Below are 26892 nucleotides of genomic sequence, written 5' to 3'. Positions count from 1 at the left end.
TTTACAATGGCTAACCAGTGGAGGGCGCTATCAAAGGCACATCCCAGACCTGCCTGTTGGAGTAGACCACTACATGCATCACCCTGGAACTAAGTATACATTCACATGAATATCTTAATCAGCTAGACGCCCACCCATCCCACCACCAGAATAAATTATCCAACACTATTTGCGAGTGGAGTTAAGTGGATAGCCACATGTGGGCTCGTTGGGTTGTGGGAGTGAAAATGAAGTCAGTGATATTCTGGCGTGCCTCGCTGGTTAGTGTTGACAGGGAGGGGAGGGGAGAACCCACAGAAAGAGAGAGAGCTCTGTGTGTGTGTGACTCAGGCACTCATTAAAGCACAAACCACCAGCAGGCTCCCAGACGCTCAACACATGAGCAGATAGATGAGCAGCAGCCAGCCACACTGGTACTGGTGGTGAGGTGGTTCATAGGAAAAAATTAAATAGAACAAAAGTGGCCTCATCATTTGAATACCGCTAGCCAAGCCTGTTTGGACAGGCAAGATACAATAATTACATATTGGTTGGTTTTCAGCATTATCATTGTCATCATCATAAACCCTGGAAGGGAGTCTGGGTGTGGCTGGCTGTTCTGGGTACAGTCCTTATCATACAGAGAGCCCTGTGTCACGACTGGGACATCATACAGGCTATATTTATATTTATTTTTATTTAACCTTTATTTAACTAGGCAAGTCAGTTAAGAACAAATTGTTATTTACAATGACGGCCTACCAAAAGGCCTCCTGCGGGGACAGGGGCTGTCCCCAGAACACAAAACTACTCACTACTCTGTCAATTGCCTGCTGTTTTCTTCTCCATTAGAAATAGAAGTGGTCAAATAGAGAGCATACCTGCAGATGTTTGAGGGGTCTGTGAACTAATTTCTCATACTAATAAATCTAGATCCACCCTAGGACTAATTTAGGTGTCTGAACCCATATGCAGGGCTGATGAGCCTTCTACACTACCTATGAAAACATGATATGATGGTAATGAGGATTATTCTAGGTAAGTCCATCATTCAGATATAAATAATCCTTAACTGTAACCCAATAGTCATTTTCTGTTAACCCTTATTGGTTACTGTAACCTCGCACGGCTAACTTGATATGCAATCTGAAAGTAATATGATGTAAATGTTGAAGGGTGAGAGTCTGTCTGTAATGTGATAACGATAAAATGTGAAACATGAGAGAAAACGAGTCCATGTCCTTCCTGTCCCTCCCCAAGGCTGATCTGTGAATGTCTCTGTGGAACTCTAGGGTCAGTCCTACTGGGTTGTGTGGTCACAGTCACCGCATATCACATGATTAAAAAACAATGAACAAAACCCAGCAACTTTATTTCAGTTCACTTTATTTAAAGAGAAAACAGATAAAACAGTACATACATAGAAAATAATTCCGAAGTACAGACACCCACCATTACACAGACATTTACACATAGAAACGTAAACACATACGAAAAAAAGGGGGCTCCCTTATGGAACAGGACGTTCTGAAACTGCCAAGGAAAACATACTCCCTGAGCCAGCGGGACCATTCCAATATTATCCAAGGATTTCGCTTTTATAACCAGGAAAATGTTTCCCTCATATTCTGGAAAAACAAAAGTAATTTCTCGAAAGGTAAGTCATCTTGGCTCTGTGAATTTATGACCACAGAAAGAACATCTAATGGTCAAGCCATGATTTCAGCTTTTTCTAAAATTGTAAATACAAACCCTGAAGCAAAAACAAGAAAAATAAAAAACCAATAAAATGCAACGTTAGACAAAAAAAAAAAATCAGCTATTGAGCAATAGTGGAAAGTGGACCTATCTGAGGCGAGGACGGTGTGTACCATAGCAAACACTGGCTGTCTGTCACAATGGAATGTTTGCAATAAGGTGTGTGCTTTCTTGATTCTCTGGAAATCAAGGGGACTGAGCCAAACCGCGGAAACACACCCTTTTAACAGGAAGGCAATGATGCTGGTTAAAAAATCTAAAGTAAAGATGGAGACACACACACACCAATGGGACAAATTTACGGCAATACATTTTCATGTACAAACAGACATAGAGATATAACGACTTTAAACAAAGTCAATAAAGAACACATCGATGGAAGAGTAAATATACAATAGACTTGTGTCTCAAACATCATTTTACAAACAGAGGGGCTAACAGAGAAACTATAACATCAGACCACACAGCACAAAATGGGCACCGATGCTTCAACAATGACAACAACACCACCAGACGGACAAGGAAGAAACAGGATGCTGGTCAGATGAAAGACCCCGAAATGTCAGACAGCCTACAGACTGTTGTCGCCTTGCAATGTAACAGCCAACACCAGTCTGATAAGCTATCTGACAGGCCGAGAGAGTGACGGACATGCCTGAGACACACACGCAACATGAGGAAAGAACAGGAAAAAAATCCTTCCATTACTTACCCTGAGAGAGAGAGGCTGTATTTGAATGGTGTGATTAGCAGAGCTGCAGCAGAGCGGAGAGAGGCATGCTCTGTGCGTTCAACAGTGCCCCTCTGTTTTGAATCTACTCGACTGATTCGTCTCCTGGCTCCGTCACTGGGGCAGTGCAGCGAGTTCCTAGGAGGGTTCACTCGAGGTAATGCCACAGAAGCTTTTCACTGCACTCGCTCTCTTTCCCCACCCTGCCTGCCTGCCCGGAGCTCCCAAACCAACATACCGGGGCAACGGTGCCAAAAAAAAAAAAAACATTTCACAAGCAATTAAGAAAAAGAGGAATCTTGGATCACGAACCAGCTGACATTATCCAACGAGCTTAAGAGACAGAAAAAAAAGAAACATTGATGGCATAACATGGTTTTTTAAGTGCTGCCCTTCCTTTCTTCCTTCCAGACTAATGGTGAACATGAGCTTGCAGAGTGTCCAAGCTTTACAGGCACTGAAGACAAAGGGAACACTTACCACACGCTTCAAACCAGGCACAAAATATCTTATAAACCCCTAAAAGATCTTATGAACTAAACAGATACCACCAAACAAAACTTGGGGTCCAAATGAAAGGCTCGATAAGGAAGAGTAACAAAAGTGGCACACACAATTCAATCCATCACTGCATCTGGTTGGTTGAGTAGCCCTGGGTCTGACTCATGTGCTCTCTTATTGGAAGTAGAAAAATAACTCCAGACAAAGGGACCAGCAGAATGATTAATGGACGATTTATATTGTCTGATCCAAAGGTGCTCACTCTGTGGAATTTTACAGCATAAAAATGACATCAATAGCAGTATGTATGTAGGCCTACAGATACAAATCAGGTTCTTTAACTCCCTATATTGATTGATTTAGGTCTATCTACAGCAGATTTGTGGAATTTAGAAAAACTGATTTACAAGATTATTAACAATCTATGCATTTCATGTACATACCTTGTCTTACCATAATGCCGCAACAGTTGAAAAAAACGACAACGAAAATCACAACTCCTAATAAATTAACTGGGAAAAAACAGATTAGGCCTTGCGCAATTTAAGTAATATATAACCTTAGTCAAATAAAACCCATCCAAGCCAAACATAATCCTGTAAATAAAGTGGCTCTATGACCATTAGTTCTAGTAGTGGAAGCTGGACCAAAGAGTACTTAAGGCCTCACAGAGCTGCTCACCCACCCACACACAGTCACTGTAGAGCTGCTCAATGAAATGGATGTCCTATCCATAAAACACACCACACGGCCAAGCACCTACCTTATAGTGAACAACCACTCAAGGATGCCAAAAACTATTAGCCATCATCTCTATAAAAAAAAGCCTGGCAAACTAATAAATTAAGTCCAAGTTCAAGGTAAACAGATCAACTTCAGTACCACTACAGAAACAAAGAAAACGGTTACTTCATATGGTGGATGTCCATCGATCGATAACATGGACACCCATAATTCAGATTATGGCGGTTTGTGTCTCATTGGAGATTATTGGTAAAGAGAGAAAAAATGAGGAAGAAGCAGAAAGTTTGTGCTGAGGGTTATTTGAGCGAGAGCCCAGAATGTGTGCTAGGCTAGCTGCTCTCCTCTCATTGTCGCCTTCACTTGGTTTTGCCCTCATAGTACTTCTGCTGCTGCTGGCGCTTGGCATAGCTCTGGGCCATGGAGTTGACAATGGGGCAGACAAAGAAACAAACCATGACCACGATCACCTTCTCAAAGACCCACGACAGCCAGTTTTCATTCTGCGAGGAACGGAACAGAAATAGAAGGGCGAGACCCTGATTACTATGGAGTCCACCTCCCTTGTCTCTAGTCTTGATGCTAGAGTAGAACCTATGTTCTATCTGTGTGGGATGGGATCCGCTCTCACATCCATCCATGTGTGCAGGACAGAGAGATAGAGATCAGTGGTAGTAAAAAGTGAACCCGCCAACCTCCTCCCTCGCCCCTGGTAACCCCAACTGGCAGCCTCACTCTCCTCAAAGTTAAATTGCCTCGCTTTTCTCCTGCAACTGCAGGAGGTTCAAGTTACAAGAAAAAAAGGAACATTGTTCTAGAAACAGCCTTAATCTCTCGTTGTGCAACTCAGTCTCTCCATTCCTTTTTTATAAAAACGTTTTCAATGAATCACTTTGACAGAGGGAGCGGGAGAGAGAGAGAGAGAGAGAGAGAGAGAGAGAGAGAGAGAGAGAGAGAGAGAGAGAGAGAGAGAGAGAGAGAGAGAGAGAGAGAGAGAGAGAGAGAGAGAGAGAGAGAGAGAGAGAGAGAGAGAGAGGGAGGGAGGGAGGGAGGGAGGGAGAGAATGAAAAGGAAAAAAAGCTTTCAAAGAGATATGGCTCCTGCTATAACTGGCTCTTTTTGTCCCAGACTGCTTTTTTGGATGGATTGTTATTGGCAGAGCAGGAGGAACCCCGCCCCGGTCCCTGGTCCCCAGTCAGCACTAGCAATGGGTTCAGGCGGGGCACTCTGTGACACGGGGGAGTGACTGACCACTCACACTCACACACTCCCATCCACTCAGACTGAGCATGACTCAGCATACCTACTGCTAACACTACACTGGCCCCCTCTCCCTTAGCCCCAGCCCCTCTTAGCCCCCCCTCAGCCTGCCCAGCCCGCCGTGCACCCAGCGAACCCTCTCCCTGTCACCCTAAACGCTGCCCCGAGGCCCTGCGGTACAGTACTATTACATTACTACTGCTGGACTACAGTATCATCTGCACTGTTGATATTCATCCCACTACTGTAGAAGAAAGACAGTCAGTGAGAGATGGAAGGATTAAAAATCAGAGAAAAAAAAGTGAAGAAAGAGTGAAAAAGAGAGTAGAAAAAGGGATTAAAAGGAAAGTGAAAAATACATTTGAAATGGAAAATTAATGAGAGACAAAGAGAGAGCGAGAAAGAGAGAGAGAGAGAAAAAGATAGAAAAGTGGAAAGAAAAGTGGAGAGAGAATGAAAGAAAGACGGCGAGGGCAATACATTCTTCAGAGAAACAGCCCCTCCATGAGAGAGGTAGTGAATAGAGGGAGGTGGTAGAGTAGAGTACGAGGTACTTACAGCTGGGGTCCCCTCTCCCGTGCGGTGGTGCATCTTGGCCCTCTGAGCCTCCAAGTACTCCCTGAAGGGCTTCTGTAGAGGCGCCCAGCACTGGGACAGCACTGCCACACAGCCAACAGATTGAAGGAAAAAGAGAGGGAGGGAAGGAGGGAAAAAAAGAGAGAGAGAGGGGAGGGAGGGGGGGACACAGAGCACGTCACATCATTGTTACTCACCACCAAGGGCAGCAACAAAGGGAGACATACTGTACTGCCTCCTGTACAGTGCTGCTTCCCCCTCCCTCCCTCTCTCCCTGCTTCCCTCCCTCCACACAGAGTGTGCGCGCGAGAGAGACTGCGGTTTCAAACAGCTCATCCCCACAGACAGGAATTCAGAACCAAAAAAAATGAAACACTGAAAAGTACAGGATGTACTGAGAGCTACATATCCTACGCACTTCAGCTTGTTTTTTGGGTTTTTTTTTAAAGAGAGAAAATAAAAAGGGGAAAAAATTGGCTTGTCCTCTAAGTCCACAGACACACACACTGCGGCTCCGGCACCCACACATCCGCGAACCCGTTCAACTCCCCTGCAGTGCTCCTCTCCTCTCGGCTGCAGCGAGCGAGGAGAAATGAATGACTTCTCAGAACTCTCACATTTATCACCGGCGGTTCCTGTAAGAACTGGTTTCAGCCAATTAATGAGGAAGTGAGTCGTGCCTGTGTCATCACTGGCTGAGAGAGGGGGAAGGCCCTGCCCTCTACCAGCCATAGGAGGAGAAGGCTCAGTAAGACGGCCCATATTAGGAAAACCCTTTACAAGATTCAGCAACCAACTACAAGCACACTAACAGAGAGAGAGACAATGCTGTGGAACAGAGAATGGCCCATCCCTAGTCAGGAGTTAGTGATTAATCACTGAACAAATACATACTAAAGACCTTCACTTATACTCTTTAGTGGCACAACACTGTCAATTATATCCCTTTACCACCATTGTTAAAAGCATTCCAACTCCTGATTTATACATCTGTAATGGTGGGGTGGGGGTGGCATGTTCCAAGACACAACTCAAAGCGCAAACCGTATGTTCACAAAGGCAGGGCATGGTCATATACCGTTGACTTTATAGGACCGATAACTTTCTCTTTCAAACTACAGTAATTCCCCACACATGTCCATGTGTTTTCTCACATACACGCACGCACACACACACCTTCCCTCTAATTGTGTGACAAAACAAGTTGTCTCAGCCTGTTGTCACAGCAAGCATTTGCATGAGTTTACAACAGTTACGTTTCTTTTAATCATTAACCAAACACAGAGTTACGGATATCCTCATCATGAATGGACAGAAAAAAGGCTGCAAATCACAAAGAAAAGCTTAGAGATCATGCTCAACTGACACAATAAAGAACACACAAAATCAGATCCAAAGATGGATCTAAAGATCAACCGAGGAAGATGAGTGGATAAAAGTTTTGTCCCCTCCCCCATTCGTCCTACACATTCTTTAATCCTAAACACCTTTTACACACCTAGAAACCAAACTGCTTCTAAAATGCTAATTAGTACAACAATCCTAGTAATAACTTAACTCTAAGACAATTTTTTTTATTCAAAATCAAATGAGAGATTCAATTTCCAACTGACTAAAAACAAACTGACAATAACAAAGAGAGAAAGTCAGGGTTTGAGAAATAGCGGGCTCAATTCATGCCCTGTACGATGAGCAATAGTGAGTCATGAACCCGGCGCAAACACTCAACAAGTAGACAGAAACTCAAACCTAATACCTTAGGGCTGTATCTGTGTGTCCTTATGTACATAGATCTGCCTGTTTTGAGCTTTTGGAACTATCTCAATGCTTTGTGAACCTTCTGGACTTATATGTTTCTTCTAATCTTGCGTTGTTTTATATACCTGTGAGTATCTTTAAAACCTTATTTTGTGCTGTATTTTTGTAAGAAGCTCAGACAGTGATTATAATGTATTTTTGTTCAAGAGGAATTTAAAATGTTACATTAAAATCACATTTTATTGGTTGCATACACATATTTAGCAGATGTTATTGCGGGTGTAGCGAAATGCTTGTGTTCCTAGCGCCAACAGTGCAGTAATATCTAATAATTCACACAAATCTAAAAGTAAAAGAATGGAATTAAGAAATATAAAATATTAGATATATATATATATATATATATATATATATATATATATATATGATGGGATGTATAGACATAATGGATGTGGATAGAATATTTAGTATATCTATCTGTAGGATACGTAGGATAGACTAGTATATATACAGCAATAGCTGAATAGGATGGCATTGACTAGAATACAGTATATACATATGAAATTAGTAAAACAGTATGTAAACATGATTAAAGTGGCCAGTGTTCCACTGTTAAAGTGACCAGTGATTCCATGTCTATGTACATAGGGCAGCAGCTTCTAAGGTGCAGGGTTGATGACCAGTGAGAATTTGAGTATGTGGAATCTAGATGATTTCTGAAGGCATGCATTAAAATGCCTGTGATTTAAAAAAAAGTTACATTATTGTAGTAGATTTACTCTCTGTGAGTTTTTAAATGAAATGTATTCTCTTCAATTATTTTTGTCACCACAACCTGAGTTTGCTGGCTTGTTAATTATAAGAGGGAGAGTGGAAGTAGCTTTCGTTAAAATCCAGTTAAAATCCAAATAAAGTATTCAGTAAACTTTTAATTCCTGCTATTTGCTCAACAGCTACTGAACAAACCTAGTAACCACCATGTTTGTTGAAATCATGTGTTTTACAATACTATAACATCAATATATTTACTATAGACTTACAGTGTGGGTGGGTGGAGAAATATACATATATGTGATATGAATGACAAAATAAATACAAACAAGAAAAACCTAGACACTTTTAGAATTAACTAAACAATCAAATACAAAATCAAGATTTCCCTATTAAAGAGGAATATGGCTTTTATCTAGTTCCTTTAATAAGAATATAAAATAGATCAGTCATAATTGATGTTTATGGATTCTAGCTAAAATAATGTCAATGGTTTCAAAATTACATTTCTCCCTAAAATAACAACAAGCAGACATAATTATAGTCAACTGAACAAAAACATATCACAAATTTAAATGATAGATTTGAATCAATTCTGTCTATTCTGTCAATTCTGATTAATAGATCATTCTAAATCTATGCTACATTGAACGCTACATTCAATTTCTCACATTGAATATTTTCAGTGAACCATAACAAGGGAATCCAAATTGAAATAATATCATGCAATCCAACGGGAGAAAAAACATTGCAATGTCTCCGACGGGAGACAAAACTATTACAACTCGCAGGTAAAAAAATATATCAATTTCGAATACCATCACAATATCCATTTTCATATTTAGTGATAATTTAAATGATTGCTGAATTAAGAAACTTAAGCATTTGATATTTATAAAAAAAGAAAAATCCTCAATCTTATACTTTTTATATCAGACGGGTCTTCATTCAGTGACTCACAATATACCAGAGCCTAAATAAATACATCTAACAAAAATAATCAAACTGAAGCTACATATAATGTCCTTACAATAACATATTGTAAGTCGCTCTGGATAAGAGCGTCTGCTAAATGACGTAAATGTAAATGTAAAATATAGGCCTACCTGCATTATTAAGGCCACTTATATGGGATCAAAAGTTAGCAAAAGCCTTATTTTAGACAAATAAATCAACTTAAGGTTAGATTTAATCAATATGCGACACTGAGAGCAAATATATGGCGCCAGATAAGGTGGTATGTTTGGACTACAAAGCCCACGCTAAAGCAGCCTTATGGACTGAACGTGGGACCAGCAGCTATTTGATGATGCCAGGTAGGACACAGGGTGTGACTTAATGACTTGTAATGCATCACTAACCTAAAATAACAGATAACTTTTGCAGCAATGAGTGGACACTTTTTTACATTGATATACAGTACATGTACTTTTGATCAATGCCTGTGTCAGATTTTGATATTTGTATTACTCTCTTGCTAACGTTATGAAGCCCATGCATGCAGTGATGCACATAAACTGTGTGATGCATACCGTAGATACATGGAAGGGGTGACTTTATCAATCAGGTGATTCATCTTATTTCTCCTCACCCTGTGAGCTCACTGCACTATGTCAGGTCAGTGGATGGAACTGAGGACTGACTCAGATATACAGGAGGTAGAGGTATCATCACACACACACACACACTGAAACATACACCGACTGAAACAAACACACACACACATTTACACACACAGTCACACACACACACATTCCCAGGATGCCTACTGACTAAACAACCCACACAATAAATGCTTGTTATGTCTGAAAACCCCCCCACAAAAAGCACTCCATACTCCAGATGCTGATGGTCAGACGGTCAAATCAACAGTGTTCTGTCTAATGATGAGGAGACGAGAGGCTGTGACTGAAGCACTGCCAGCAGACCTGGGGACTACTACTACATGTCCACATGCTGACAAGTAGGGGATAGGGCCTAGGCCCTGCTTAGAAGAATGGAATTGATTAGTACATAATGCATCACGATATGGATGTCTGCCTGTATGAAACAAGCAGTGCCAAATCAGATAGCTGCAGTCAGCGTTTTGAGCTCCCAGTCTAGCTGAGAAAAAGGTCTACTGTCTGCCCACTCACAGCCAAGTCACAATAAGGAGGAAATCAACTCATTGATAAATTGCCAGGGAGGTGTGAATTGTTCAAGTGCTGAACCATGTTCTTAAGATCTCATAAGGATAGATGGGGGGTTTGGAGGGAAATCAGACTTGCTTCCTTCCCCCAAACCACCATATCCTCCTCTTACATAGAGGACAAAACATGAAAGGGTTAATTTGTGACCATCATTAACAGTCCTTTTTTTTATGTGCTATCATTTCCTGCTGCCGTTCATTATTATTATTTATTTTTTCTTGAGACCAAATTCCACAGAACATGAGTCAGAGGTAACCTATGACCCCCTCTGAAGCAGCTCAGCTTGCCACCTCTGAGGGAGAGGGGCACACACTTGCTCTCGCTCTCTTACACACAGACATGCACATACACACACAAGCGCAAACACTCTCTCACACTTTTTCACTCTCAAACAAGCACCCACACATAATACATTCAGCAGACGCATTTTACGTATGGGTGGCCCTGAGAATCGAACCCACAACCCTGGCGGTACAAGCACCATGCTCTAACAACTGAGCCATAGATGACCACAAGCACACACAATACACACATTAACATTAGTGGTGCAATCATACACACACATCCAACTCATATGCAGGACATGACAGAGATGGAGAGCAATGCTCACATGACAGCTAGTTCAGCTAGCTAACCCCCTGGCCAGGTCCAACTGGTTACAACATCACAACAAAGACATAAGACCATCAGATCCCAAGTTCACATCAAACATAACACTTCAGCCAGTATAACCAGATAGGCCTACAGCCAGAAACTCAGGCTTGGTGTTAATGGCATTTTGCCCGAGACACTGAAACCTGCAAGTCTTTGTCACACCTCTGAATATCTATGATTAAACCACTCACATAAAAGGTGCCCATCTAATTTTACTTATGGGCCAATTCAAGTATTTCAATTGAAAGTTTCTAATAACTTTTTCACACAGTTCATTTGTTTTGTTCAAGCTGTAACAAACTGTAGAATTGCTGTTATGTGGTCAAATAAAATACTGTTAATTATAGTAGAAGCAATAATCCATTATAATGATCTGTGACGGTAGAGTTCGTGGAATTACAGTGAACGATACGGTGGGAAAAAAACGGACTGTGTGTGTGTAGGGAGCGTGTGTGTGTAGGGAGCGTGTGTGTGTAGGGAGCTTGTGTGTGTAGGGAGCGTGTCCCTCTGATTCCATGTCTCACTCTGTCAGCCTGATCTGGTCCAGTTGAATCAGGCTCTTTCCCAATGACTTCATCACTAAGGCATGGAGCCCACTCCTGGACTGATATCCCCTTGTACTACCCAGCCTGGGTGTTTATCACAACCCTGCCTGCTCCCCAGTCATCTGTGGCAGACACACACATTCTCTCACACTCTCACAGACGTACACATTCACAAAAAGCTTATACACATTCACAAAAAGGAGGGAGCCTTAAACAAAGAAGAAAGAAGGGAGGGAGGGAAGAAGGGATGAGATCATTTCTTTTTTGGAAATGACTTATCAGCACGGGTCTGCCGGGAGGGACAGTCAGCTAAACACACTGCCTGCCCCCTGGGGTGCCCACTGCCAGGAAACAAAGAGCACCAATTATATATAGCACTCTATTATTCCTGTCACCTCCCATGCATGTAGTCCTATAAAACAGTCCCCAACAACCACCTGGGTCTGGGCCTGTGAGTGGCTGAGGGGGTGTGATGAGGTGAGAGGTCTGCCTCACTCAGTGACTTTGCTGCTGGCCTTTCCAGACGCAGGGTGTGGGGAGTGGAAAGGTTGACTGACTCACAGAGGGATGGAGACAGCCAGGACTAGCCCGGCCAGGCTGCCCAACGTAGGGAGTTGGGACCCAGGGGAGGCCAGGAGGAGGGAGGAAGGGGAGCAGCGGAACTGGGAGGAAGCTAGAACCAGAGTCCAGTCAGTCTTCATCCTGTGGTGCCCGGCCTGCCTGGGTGGATCTTATCCCATTGATCGATACCCACACTACTAACCCAGAGGGCCTAGGTTGAATATCGCCAATGCTTTATTTATTGTGGCAAACTCACCACACCATTTCAGTATCACTGTCAGCAAACAAATTATGTAAGTAACAATTATATGACAGACCAATGCTGAATATGTGTGGCTTATACAGTATCCTGTGAATAATGGGTGACTGTACGTGCGGCTCCTATAATGTTCACCTTGTTGATCGTCTGCTTTGACAACCCACAGGTCTCCACATAGGTTACTATGGAGCTGGAGAAAACCACAGGCAGCAAGACAGTCTTCCACTGTGAAATACTGTACAGTATGTTCTACTTCAAGTTTTTCTTGTCACGTGCACAAGTATAGTGAAATGCCTTTCTTGCAAGCTCCAAACCCAACAATGCAGTAACCAATATAAATGAGTAGGTTTACATGCAGAGTAATAATTCGGTATTAAACTGATTATGGCAGTAGGCTGGTTATGGCATTAGTCATGTAAACACCTTACTCTGCTTATCTTAATCGGTGTAAGGTCAAAATCAAAGTAAACATACGCCGATTAAAACACCTGGTTTTCTGAACAATCTTTCAAATGATTAGGACATATAAACACCTTAAACAGCGTTCCAGCTGTGTGTTTGATCTGGGCATGTGCTAGCACCAGCCAAGCGAGCCTCCCTCTTTAGAGCGAGTGAAGAGAGTTCGGAACAAGTGAATGTATGCATCTTAGAAGTAGTTTTCACATACACACTTTATATGTCCGAACTCAAAATCAAATATGCATCCCCAAAATGTCATGGTCGCTGTGGTAGAACGTTTGTTTTGATTGGCGATTTTCTGCATTTATCAGATAGCCATCAGGTAGCCTGATTTCATATCTGTCATGTAAACAGGATTATTAGGGAAATCGTTCTTCTTGCAAAGCATGTAAACCTTTTAATCAAATTATTATACTAATCTGACTATCCACAATAATCACATTATTGTGTGCATGTAACCGTACTCAATGTAGCACTAAAAATAACATAAGGTAGAACAAAAACACACAAGAAAAAAATAAAATAAGAAGAACATGAGAAAGTAAGAAGCTATATACAGGGTCAGTTCCAATACCATATTTACAATGTGCAGGGATACTGGAGTGATAGGGGTAGATATGTATACGGGTAAGGTGACTAGGCATCAGGATATATGATAAACAGTAGCAGCAGCGTAAATGGTGATTGTATGGATGTGTGTGTGTGTAGCCATTCTGTTCGCTATTTAGTAGTCTGATGGCTTGGGGATATAAACTATTAATGAGCCTGTTGGTGTCAGACTTGATACACTGACACCACTTGCCGTGCGGAAGCAGAGAGAACAGTCTATGGCTTGAGTGGCTGGAGTCTTTAACGATTTTCCGGCCCTTCCATTCACACTGCCTAATATCAAATGAAATCCTAGATGGCAGGGAGCTCGGCCCCAGTGATGTACTGGGCTGTCCGCACCACCCTCTGTAGTGCCATGCGATCGAGGGTCTGTGCTGTTGCCATACCAAGCAGTGATGCAGTCAGTCAAGATGCTCTCAATGGTGCAGATGTAGAACTTTTTGAGGATTTGAGGACCCAACCTTTTCAACTGCAGCCCCGTCGATGTGGACTCCCGTACTTACATTACATCGCTTTAAAAATAACAACATATTAAGAAGTAACATCATTTTGTGCACAGTAATAGTTAGTTTCAGGTTTGAGGCTAGGGCTAAGTTGTGCATACACTTTGGGCAGGATGTGTGTCTAACGTACAGACAGCCAGTGAAAGTGCTGTTCAAGACCTACTTCCTTGACCCCCTCCTAACGCTACAACAATACAGTTTTAGCTATTTTCACTACAAAATAGCAATTTTCTATTGCTAGTACAAGTATTTTACAACCACTGTTATTGGCTCAGGCACAAAGGTATTTTTGGTCAATCAACCAAAAAACAGTAACTACATTTAGATTCTCAATATAAACAAAAAAAACATAAAACATTTAAAACCATTAGTTGATGACCAATGGGAAAAATGACTAAACATGCAAGGAATGATAAATAATTACTAAATAACATGCAAGTACAATCAAGTAACAGATTCTTTCATTAATTTGTCAAATAAAAAAAATACAAGTATAAAATCTAATCAAATTGAACACCGATGTCTGCCTCAAGGTGTTAAATAGAGCCAATAGTTGTTATTTAGTCTAGGATCTTTGTATGGGGAAAATACCGGTTGGGAACAACAGGTAGTAAATGTAAAACAGTTTTACGGTATGTTTTTATAAATAACCCCTATTTACACACAAACCCCTACTAAAACACATCCTTTGACTCATTAGCTTGGCTGCCATTGTTCTGAATGGGCACTTTTACAATTGCTTTGTTTGTGTTCATGTTGAATGAGTGGCCTTAGTTGGAGCTGTGCCCTGCTGTGTGTTCTTGTAACAGACAGGCAGAGCCGTAAAAAAAGGCCTGTGACTCAGGAGGACCAGAGTTGGACTGGACTGTTCTTTGATGACTGGTCTTCAAGCTCTGGGGAGAAGTGCTGAACCCAGCATCATACAGACTTGAGCATCATAACAGACCACAGTCTGATGCTACATTATACAAAACACTCATGATGCTGACTAAGATCAGAAAGGAATTGTGCTGTTATATCAAGGCCTACAACATAATCGTTGCTTGTGGCTGAATTCATCAACATGGCTAAATTAATCACAGAATAAAACAAACTGATTCATAAATAGATGAGTAGCTCCACAGATTGGACATGAACATGTGAAGCCACGTTTTAATGACCGGGTGGGGTGTCTAGGTCTAGGAGGGAACAGGAGATGAAAACAAATGAATCAGGGATGAATAAAGCAGGAAGTAGCATGTCGCGCGACGAGATCACACCAAACTGAAGGGCCCGACACTTGACACCGGACCCAGAGCATTAATCTGACCCCCTACTTCACCCACATCTCCTCCACTCTTACTCATCTGTACCATAAACACACACAGAGATCAGAACACTGTGTACCAGTGCCCCTTCACAGGCCCTCAATGTGCTAATGACCACATACACAGTGCCTTCAGAAAGTATTCACATCCCTTGACTTTTGTCACATTCTGTTGTGTTACAGCCTGAATTTTAAATTGATTAAATTGAGAAGTTTGTGTCACTGGCCTACACACAACACCCCATAATGTCAATGTGGAATTATGTTTGTAGAAATGTCTTGAGAAATGTCTTGAGTCAATACGTTTTCAACCCCTTTGTTATGGCAAGCCTAAATAAGTTCATGAGTAAAATGTACAATATCGAATTGTTTCCATCTGATAACAATAGCCTAATATATTAAATATGCTGTAAACTATTGTCTTTTAATAGTTTCACTTAATTCATTATAATCAACCTAATTTACATTTACATTTACGTCATTTAGCAGACGCTCTTATCCAGATCCCTCACTATTGTCATTGGTCGCACTAATTGCACTGTTTGTCTACATAACCTGGTTCAAGCATTCATGACATTACCCTGAAGAAGGCACAGTGATGCCGAAACGTTGGCATTTTACCCAATAAATTACTGGGAGTTTTAAATATAGAGAGTGTGCGTATCTCTTTATTTATTTTTATAGTTTACAGTTTATTTGCCGTTAGTCAGCACCTCTACACAAAATACTTTTCTCTGGGTATGCTCATGCCAACTCATGCTTAATAAAATAAAAATAAGCAGACATTGAATATCCATTTGAACTTGGTGAAGTTATTAATTACACTTTGGATGGTGTATCAATACACCCAGTCACTACAAAGATACAGGCATCCTTCCTAACTCAGTTGCCGGAGAGGAATGAAACCGCTCAGGGATTTCACAATGAGGCCAACGGTGACTTTAAAACAGTGAAAAGAAGGAAGCCTGCACAGAATAAAAAAATATTCCAAAACATGCATCTTGTTTGCAACAAGGCACTAAAGTAATACTGCAAAAAAATGTGGCAAAGCAATTCACTTTTTGTCCTGAATACAAAGTGTTATATTTGGGGCAAATCCAATAAAACACATTACTGAGTACCACTCTCCATATTTTCAAGCATAGGGGTTGCTGCATCATGTTATGGGTATGTGTCACGACCGTAGAAAGGAGCAGACCAAAGCGCAGCGGGTTGAGCGTACATACTTTATTTGTACTGCACACGAACACAAAAACAATAAACCACGATCATGAAGTCCTCAGTGACACGACTGAAACGGAAACAAGGAAACAAAAACCCACAAACAAAGGTGAAACCACACAGTTTAAATATGGCTCCCAATCAGAGATAACGAGCCGACAGCTGACACTCGTTACCTCCGATTGGGAGTCATATGACTAATAAAGAACAATTAACCCAAACAAAGAAATGAACCAACTAGATCCCACATAGAACTACACCCAAAATGAAAAATGAACAACCCTGGCTCAAATAACAAAGTCCATGGAGCCAGAGTGTCACAGTATGCTTGTAATCATTAAGGACTGGGGAGTTTTTTCAGGATACTAAATAAATGGGATGGAGCTAAGCACAGGCAGAATCCTAGAGGAAAACCTGGTTCAGTCTACTTTCCACCAGACACCTAAACCACAAGGCCAAATACACTGGAGCTGCTTACCAAGACGACATTGTTACTGAGTAGCCTAGTTAAAGTTTTGACTGAAACCGGCTTGAAAATCTATGGCAAGACTTGAAAATGGCTGTCTAGCAATGATCAATAACCAACTTGACAGAGCTTGAAGAATTTTGTAAAGAATAATGTGCAAATATAGTACAATCCAGGTGTGCAAAGCTCTTAGAGACTTACCCAGAAAGGCTCACAGCTGTAATCACTGCGAAAGATGATTCTAACATGTATTGACTCAGGGATGTGAATAGTTATGTAAATGAGATATTTTCTGTATTTCATTTACAATTAATTTGCTAAGATTTCAAAAAAAAAAAATCACTTTGTCATTAGAGGGTACTGTGTGTAGATGGGTGAAAAAAAAGTATATTTAATCTATTTTGAATTCAGGCTGTAACACAACAAAATTTTGAATAAGTCAAGGGGTATGAATACTTTCTGAAGGCGCTGTACATATCACCTATACCATATTTCCTACTGACCTCTTGCCAAGTCGCCCTCGCAAAATAGGATTTCTAACCGCGAAGGTCTTTGCTGGTTAAATAAAAATTTATTAAATAAATAAAAATATAACTTCCACTTAGTAAGTCATATTATTTTATGAGCTCAGGGAAGACCTCTTGGATTCTGGACAGACCGAGCAAGCTCTCCAAGTTATTATGCATTTCTCAATCCCTCTCCGATTGAGAGAAATCTGCCATTTGAGGAGAGCCAAGAGACGTAATCATAATGAGAGGATATGAGAAAACGGGCTCCCCGTTATGACTTGCATTAAACTTAACGACTCTGTTATAAAAACCGTCACCACCAATCTAGCCCGTCATCCATCCCTCACTCCCTCCCTCTCTCCTGTCCTCCTAAATGAGGGATCTGACTGGGTTTCTCCTAGAGAGAGCTGGCCCGGCCGGCCATAGGCTTGATCAATGCCATCTTTGTGAGGGCTTTCTTAGGTGACCCGTCCCTCCCAGCCTTCATTCTCAGTAGCCAGTGACTAACTACTAACAACGTAAGGGGGAAAATCCTGTGGTCTGCCCTGTCAGCCCTCCCTGCAAAAAACCACCAACACCACCCAGCCCTACCCAAAACAACCCCCACCCTCCCTGCAGATTGCATTAATAGGAAGAATTTGCTCATATTTATTAAAGAGGCTCTGGCTATTTATAGGACCAGTGAGGTGCATTCTGTGATGTAATCTATTAACCCTGGAATAAACATGAAGGGGTTGCATTCAAAGCCATTAATTTAACATTGATTTGATTTTGGCCTGGCAAATAGAGTCTTGTGAGAGGTGAGTAGTCATCATAATCATCAAACTTGACCTAAATGTAACTCATCACCTAGGCCTAAAATTCACCTTCATTTAGAACAATGACTTAGTATCTGGTAAAATTCTGATAGAATTACTGAGGAAATGTGGATAATTCTCTGTCAGATCTTTATAACTGGTCAGTTACTGATACAAACACAATATTCTCTCTCTCTCTCTCTCTCACCTCCTAGCACTCCCCCTCGGCAGGGCTAAGCCTACTGTATAGTTAGTTTGTCTCTGGGGCAGGGAGCAGGAAAGGCCATATGCATAGCATTGTGCTGATAATGTGCTCCACACAGAGATGGACTCACATGGAAATGTGTGCTTTCTCATGGAGAGGAGCCCTGTTCCCCCTTCTCCATCACTCTGTCATTCACAGGGAGTCCCCCAGTCAGCCTGGTTTTTCACCATAGCACCCCCAGCATCTCAATGGACCTCTCACCAATAATCCCCTCTATTGACACCCAATCTGAAGGATTACTGAATTACAATACAGTACATGTTACAGTGGCTGATTCACCATGGTAATTAGATGTGCTTCAATCAAGGTGATTGGTTTGATTATCAACCAGGGATTTCCTATGCTGCTTTCAAGATAAAAAAAATAGAATGTAAGTACAGTATAGCTACAGTAAGTGTGTAAGTGCTACAACACACACGCTTACGCACACACACAGCTAACATGGACCAATGGTTCCCAAATGTTTTTTTTTTGCTGTGAAGTGAACCACGTAAGCTTTCTCAAGCCACTTCCGAGGAGGGCATAACCACAACGCCTCAAACCGTATAGAAATCCCTGACCTAGACCAGCCATGCTGTAGTCCTGCAGACGCTGAATCAGCATCTGAAACTCTACAATAAAATCATCATCATCATCATCATCAATAACCTTTTCATTCCCAGTCTCACCACCACCCCAGCCTAAACACAGCCTAAACACAGCCCTACTAGAGACATCAACCATCCCTCAGGCTGCGGCAGGGGGTGGAATTAATATTGAATCACTGAGCTCTCATTACTGATGCTTATCTAGCATGTGTAACACAGGAAAACAACCAATCTATCCAGTTCTAGTAAGGAACTTACCTTAGTGTGTGTGTGTTTCCTCCAATGGGTATCTGGAATCCCAACCACATTGACTGGTCTCTTATCAGAGATAGGAGAGGGAAGTAAAGGGGGAAGGTAACAAAGAAACATGCTGGCTATCTGATTACACCACAAGAGTCATTGAGACTTGGGGGGTGTTTTGATGAGTCTGGTGTGCCATGCAGCTGTGGTACATCAGATCACACAGGAAGTAGCATGATAAGCTCTATCCACTGTGATTTGTTTATGAATGGTTTGGCAACACTAAACAAGGATAGGATATAATGAAAGCTTCTGTATTTATGGTTGTGGTATGCTGGCACTCTTACTAAAATATAAACAATTGTCGTCTTTTACCCTTATTTTACCGGGTAAATTGACTGAGAACACATTCTAATTTACAGCAACGACCTGGAGAATAATTACAGGGGGAGAGGGGATGAATGAGCCAATTGGAAGCTGGGGATGATTAGGTGGCCATGCTGGTATGAAGGCCAGATTGAACATTTTGCCAGGATACCGGGGTTAACACCCCTACTTTTACGATAAATTAGTGGGATTTTTAGTGACCACAGAAGGTCAGGACACCCGTTTAACGTCCCATCCGAAAGACTGCACCCTACAAAGGGCAATGTCCCCAATCACTGCCCTGGGGCATTGGGATATTTATTTTTGACCAGAGGAAAGGGTGCCTCCTACTGGCCCTCCAACACCACTTAAATCAGAAGACTTCAATCTGAAGCTAAATGAGATGAGCGAGGGGCACATTCTGATCAAACATGACAACCATGAAAGGAAAAGTATTCTCTCTTTGATGAGGAGACATCAGGAGGCTGAAGAAATTCGGCTTAGCACCTAAAATCCTCACAAACTTTTACAGATGCACAATTGAGAGCATCCTGTCGGGCTGTATCACCGCCTGGTATGGCAACTGCACCGCCCACAACCGCAGGGCTCTCCAGAGGATGGTGCGGTCTGCCGAACGCATTACCGGGGGCAAACTACCCGCCCTCCAAGACACATACAGCACCCGATGTCACAGAAAGGCCAAAAAGATAATCAAGGACATCAACAACCCGAGCCACTGCCTGTTCACCCCGCTGTTATCCAGAAGGCGAGGTCAGTACAGGTGCATCAAAGCTGGGACCGAGAGAATGAAAAACAGCTTCTATCTCAAGGCCATCAGACTGTTAAATAGCCATCACTAGCACATTAGAGGCTGCTGCTGCCTATTGAAATCACTGGCCACTTTAAGAAATGGAACACTAGTCACTTTAATAAGGTTTACATATCTTGCACTACTCATCTCATATGTATATACTGTATTCTATTCTATAATATTCTACTGTATCTTAGTCTAGGCCGCTCTGTCATTGCTTGTCCATATATGTATATATTCTTAAATCCCATTCCTCACTAGTTTTGTGTGTATTGGGTATATGTTGTGAAATTGTTAGATATTACTTGTTAGATATTACTGCACTGTCGGAGCTAGAAGCACAAGCATTTTGCTACACCCGCTATAACATCTGCTAAACACGTGTATGTGACCAATAACATTTGATTTGATTGATTTGATCACCATAAGTCAAACATAATATACGGATAGCTACATGTCTTATCAGGACCGCCACATCATATCAAACCTTTCTATTATTGTTTAACAATCCATAAAAAAATTATTGAGATGTGTTGTATTACTCCATACATTACTGTGTTTCAAATTTGAAATCTGAACAGAATTTACCCACATATACTTTTCCTTTTTTAATCATTTAGAATATTGTTTAGGTATATGTTTTCAAAATGACCTAAAGGTCGAGGGAATAGATTTTGTTGGTGAGAAGTGATATCTCATAAAACATCAAGCTATGACTTGTGAGAGGCGAATTTACAGTGTATATAATGGTTCTTTTTAAGTTGTGTGCCAGAGGTTCCTTCCACGGCCTATTGTTTAGCAGATGTTCAGATGGACTCAATTCAAAAGGGCACATCCTCAAATCTCCTGGGCAAAACTGTCTGTCTGAGCCACACAGATTAGGCTATTTTAATGCCAAAAAGATTTATATGAAATCTTTCTGATACTTTCACATGTGAACAACAGCCAACGGGCTGAGCAATAGAGAAATGTATCTTTACAAGTTGAGAATAGTCCAACAACATGTGTTTAAACATTTGCTTTTAACGTCTCTTTCCCAGTACTTTAGTTGTCCGTCACGTTTCTCTATGTGAGGTTAAAGGGGCATTGACCTACAGTTGAAGTCGGAAGTTTACATACACCTTAGCCAAATACATTTAAACTCAGTTTAATCCTAGTAAAAATTCCCTGTCTTAGGTCAGTTAGGATCACCACTTTATTTTAAGAATGTGAAATGTCAGAATAATAGTAGAGAGAATGATTATTTCAGCTTTTATTTATTTCATCACATTCCCAGTGGGTCAGATGTTTACATATACTCAATTAGTATTTGGTAGCATTGCCTTTAAATGGTTTAACTTGGGTCAAACGTTTCGGGTAGCCTTCCACAAGCTTCCCACAATAAGTTGGGTGAATTTTGGCCCATTCCTCCTGACAGAGCTGGTGTAACTGAGTCAGGTTTGTAGGCCTCCTTGCTCGCACACGCTTTTTCAGTTCTGCCCACAACTTTTCTATAGGATTGAGGTCAGGGCTTTGTGATGGCCACTCCAATACCTTGACTTTGTTGTCCTTAAGCCATTTTGCCACAACTCTGGAAGTATGCTTGGGGTCATTGTCCATTTGGAAGACCCATTTGCGACCAAGCTTTAACTTCCTGACTGATGTCTTGAGATGTTGCTTCAATATATCCACATAATTGTCCTTCCTCATGATGCCATCTATTTTGTGAAGTGCACCAGTCCCTCCTGCAGCAAAGCACCCCCACAACATGATGCTGCCACCCCCGTGCTTCATGGTTGGGATGGTGTTCTTCGGCTTGCAAGCGACCCCCTTTTTCCTCCAAACATTACGATGGTCATTCTGGCCAAACAGTTATATTTTTGTTTCATCAGACCAGAGGACATTTCTCCAAAAAGTACGATCTTTGTCCCCATGTGCAGTTGCAAACTGTAGTCTGGATTTTGGAGCAGTGGCTTCTTCCTTGTTGAGCGGCCTTTCAGGTTATGTCGATATAGGACAAATTTTACTGTGGATATAGATACTTTTGTACCTGTTTCCTCCAGCATCTTCACAATGTCCTTTGCTGTTGTTCTGGGATTGATTTGCACTTTCGCACTAAAGTACGTTCATCTCTATTAGACAGAACGCGTCTCCTTCCTGAGCGGTATGACGGCTGCGTGGTCCCATGGTGTTTATACTTGCGTACTATTGTTTGTACAGATGAACATGGTACCTTCAGGCATTTGGAAATTGCTCCCAAGGATGAACCAGACTTGTGGAGGTCTACCATTTCTTTTCTGAGGTCTTGGCTGATTTCCTTTGATCTTCCCATGATGTCAAGCAAAGAGGCACTGAGTTTGAAGGTATGCCTTGAAATACATCCACAGGTACACCTCCAATTGACTCAAATTATGTAAATTAGCCTATCAGAAGCTTCTAAAGCCATGACATCATTTTCTGGAATTTTCCAAGCTGTTTAAAGGCACAATCAACTTAGTGTATGTAAACTTCTGACCCACTGGAATTGTGATACAGTGAATTATAAGTGAAATAATCTGTCTGTAAACAATTGTTGGAAAAATTACTTGTGTCATTTACAAAGTAGATGTCCTAACCGACTTGCCAAAACTATAGTTTGTTAACAAGACATTTGTGGAGTGGTTGAAAGTTGAGTTTTAATGACTCCAATCTAAGTGTATGTAAACTTCCAACTTCAACTGTATCTTTGCAGTTATGATAAATGGTTAACCTGACTGACTAACAAGAAGAGGGAAATGAATACTGTCATATCATGTGAGAGTGAAATCACCACAAGTCCAAAGGTCACTTCATTCACAATAACCGAATAAGGAATGACATGACTTAATGCTTTCACTCCTCTTTCCTTTTGAGACAGAGATGGTAGTTAGATGGTAGTCAGCTTCTTGAAATTCAATTGTACAAAATGGTGATGAAACAAAACAACATAAAACAATAAGGAAAAGTAAGCAAGAGAGTAAATATACTAGATCAATTTGATCTAATAAAACTTGAGAAGTCAGTTAACTTATTTTAACCCACTTAAAAGCTCCAAAATGTACTGTAAAAAAAAGAAAGAAAAGATAATCAGAATCAGATTTGTAAGCACAGCATTTGCAATGATGCAATACAGTCAATATTGTTTGTGTAAATAAAAACAATGTGTTAAAAATGTACAGATACTGTATATCTGTCTAAAGACTATAAAATATGAATACTATAGGTTAAAAAACATGTCACAACGTTAACAGTCAAGTTAGGACCCTTGTACTATATAATAACTGGCTGTACAGGAAAACCGTTGGGGCCTGTAAGAACCGATTTCTCATAATTTACTAAGAGATACAGGGAGTCTGTTTTTATGAACTGTGCATAGATAAATATGTTATAAACTGTTGTGATACACCCATAGCGACAGCAGAGATATCAGCAGACACAGTGCCTTCAGAAAGTATTCACACCCCTTGACTTTTTCCACATTTTGTTGTGTTACAGCCTGAATTTAAAATGGATTAAATTGAGATGTTGTGTCACTGGCCTACACACAATACCCTATAATGTCAAAGTGGAATTATGTTTTTAGAAATGTTTAGAAATTAATAAAAATGAAAAGCTGAAATGTCTTGAGTCAAATTCACCATTCAGCTGGACAATAACCTAAAAAACAAGGCCAAATATACACTGGTGTTGCTTACCAAGATGACATTGATTGTTCCTGAGTGGCCTAGTTACAGTTTTGAGTTAAATCATCTTGAAAATCTATGGCAAGGCTTGAAAATTATGTCTAGCAATGATAAACAACCCACTTGACAGAGCTTGAAGAATTGTAAAAAGAATAATGTGCACATGTCGTACATTCCAGGTGTGCAAATCTCTTAGAGACTTACCCAGAAAGCCTCACAGCTGTAATCGCTGCCAAAGGTGATTCTAACATGTATTGACTCAGGGGTGTGAATACTTATGTATATTAGATATTTCTGTATTTCATTTTCAATCAATTTGCAAATATTTCAAAAAACATGTTTTCACTTTGTCATTCTGAGATATTTTGTGTAGATGGGTGAGATTGTTATTTTTAAAATCCATTTTTAATTCAGGCTGCAACAACAAACTGTGGAATAAGTCAAGGGGTACGAATACTTTTTGAAGGCACTGTACCATTGTCTACTCCTGTGTCTAAACATCACTAAAACTATAACGGTTTTATAGGTTTTAAGAATGCTCTATAGACAACACAAACAACACTGTTATATGAGATTGTAACAACTAATTAATTGTACCATATTTCTACAGTCCATAGCAGGAGCACTGCTGACTGCAACAAACAACATACATGAGAAAACCTGAGCTGTATGACTGAAATAATGTTATTTAATACATATAAAAAGCTATGTTAAAAAATAATCAAAGTAATTGATTTAGCATTGATTAGCAATGACACATAGTATTAAAGACAATACTTATTTTGAGAGCTTTAGCCTAATACAGTGGCCTGAAACTCATGGTTTACAGGCCACATCGGGCATGCAAGTCACATTATGTTGGCTTGCAAAGTGATGTGTAATTCCTATTGGAATCCAGCCAGAGTGGGGATATTCAACATTTGGCATTTTTATTCACCCGCAACCTGCATTCAGAATGACTGCCAGGGTTGGGAAGACTAAGATATGAGACTACCTAAAGCATCTAAACTGGAACAACCATTTCAGTAAAAGGTTAAATAAATCTAAGTTAAAGATTATTTTAGAAACATGTATGTTACTTATATTTGAGTAACATAAGATTAATTAATAATCAAACATTCTAAAAATCAACCTGCAACAGAGCATGCTGGAAAATATGATAAGGATGGACGTGGTTTTGATTCAGCACTGGTTATTAACACCAACACTGGGGTTATTTTACACCACTGAGTGTTACAGAGTTAATTTAAATCTATTTTAAATGATACTGGCCAATTTGCTGTGCATAAATAAAAGTAGAAACAGGACAATAAACAGGCAAAAACAGACAATGAATGGGTTAACACTGAAGATGTGGACAAGCACCTAAAGGATGAACTAAAAGTGGCAATGGGCATGTGTGGGTAATTAGAGGTAATACTTAAAGGGTTAAAAGTAAAGGTGTGGTCAGTAGGGTAAAGTGTTAATAATATTAAAGGGTTAATAATAGTGAAGGTGTGTGAGGTGGATATGTCACAGAGCCATTGCTGGATGACAGTTTCTGTGAGAAAGCTTGACTATCAGGCAATTGTCAAGGTGGATGGGCCTCAGTCAGGAAGGAAGTTGATGGTTAACAGGTTATAAAAAGGAGAGGTTGTGACTTATAGTAAAACTTTCCAATCACCTCTGATAGCTCACTCACCTCTGTATCTTTGTGGCTCAATGACTAGGGCCTGAAACCAACTCTATCTATACATCATTACACAAACACCACACACACACAGCTATAACATGTTAATATGATTCATATGATAGTTAAATGAATAGCATATATTCAAATAAATTCATTTGAAAATAATGTGAACAAAAATGCTGAAAAACCCTCATGAATGATAAAACCCTTGTAATGACCAAACAACATTAACAAAATTCTGCTGTTTTTCTATAACCTCAATTTGGGGAATAATATTTCAACAAATTGGAGAAAAAAGACAAAGCTTTTAATTAAAACCAGCTCTAAATAAAGCCATCACAGTATGTATTCTTGAAACAAAGAAAAGATCAGGAAAAACAACTGCTGGCAAGGATGTGAGCTGATGCAATCTCACAGTCTGATTTCAGCACAGCAGTGTGTGTGTGTGTGTGTGTGTGTGTGTGTGTGCATGTGTGTGATGTCTCAGGTGCCAATTTAACACCATGTTAGGTATACACAGCAAGGGCCACTCCCCCAACTGGCAGGTGTACAGACAGAGGGTAGTTTCCTGATACACACCCTGGTCCTGACACCTCTACAAGGGCACCAACCCTCCAAGGCCTAAGCCTGCTTCCTCCTATATGTGCCCAGCAGGCAGCCCTTCATACAGGCATGGTTATATAACATTTTCACAGTATTGTGCTGACCCGAACCGTACTGGCTCGGATATGTTATTTTTTACATAGTCTTCTTTCATCACATTTATGGTGGATGCATAACTCGGCACGGCACATCTCGGCTCAGTAATGTGAAGTGGGTATTAGTGTGAGAGGCAGGCAGGGTGGGTGGGTGGGTGTGAAGGTTCTATTAGCAGGAGGCTTGGAAGGCCAGACCACAGGGCTGGTGACAGTGACGTCTGACAGGAGATCAGATCAGTCTGGGAGGGTGACACCAAGCCGTCAGTGGTGGGCAACAGACGGAAAAAGTACACAGTTGTTGCTCCACTCATTACGGCATGTGTGAAATGTCTTTATACGTCGATATCAACCAACCCCATTTCCACTGGAGTGTCATATGACACCAAATGAAGAGCAGAGCACACAGTCAGTCTAAGGTCAC

At 40.9% G+C, this 26892-nt stretch overlaps 1 pseudogene; it reads right to left on the bottom strand.

Annotated features, from left to right (window-relative positions):
- Nucleotides 1-1348: 1348 nt before the first annotated feature.
- The window catches only part of LOC121574538, a 106859-nt pseudogene continuing 81315 nt past the window's right edge, over nt 1349-26892 (bottom strand).

Source organism: Coregonus clupeaformis, chromosome 9, assembly GCF_020615455.1.
Source record: "Coregonus clupeaformis isolate EN_2021a chromosome 9, ASM2061545v1, whole genome shotgun sequence".
In the NCBI taxonomy this organism is placed as follows: domain Eukaryota; kingdom Metazoa; phylum Chordata; class Actinopteri; order Salmoniformes; family Salmonidae; genus Coregonus; species Coregonus clupeaformis.
Note: the sequence above shows the minus strand (reverse complement) of the source record. Positions and strands in the feature narration are given on the sequence as shown.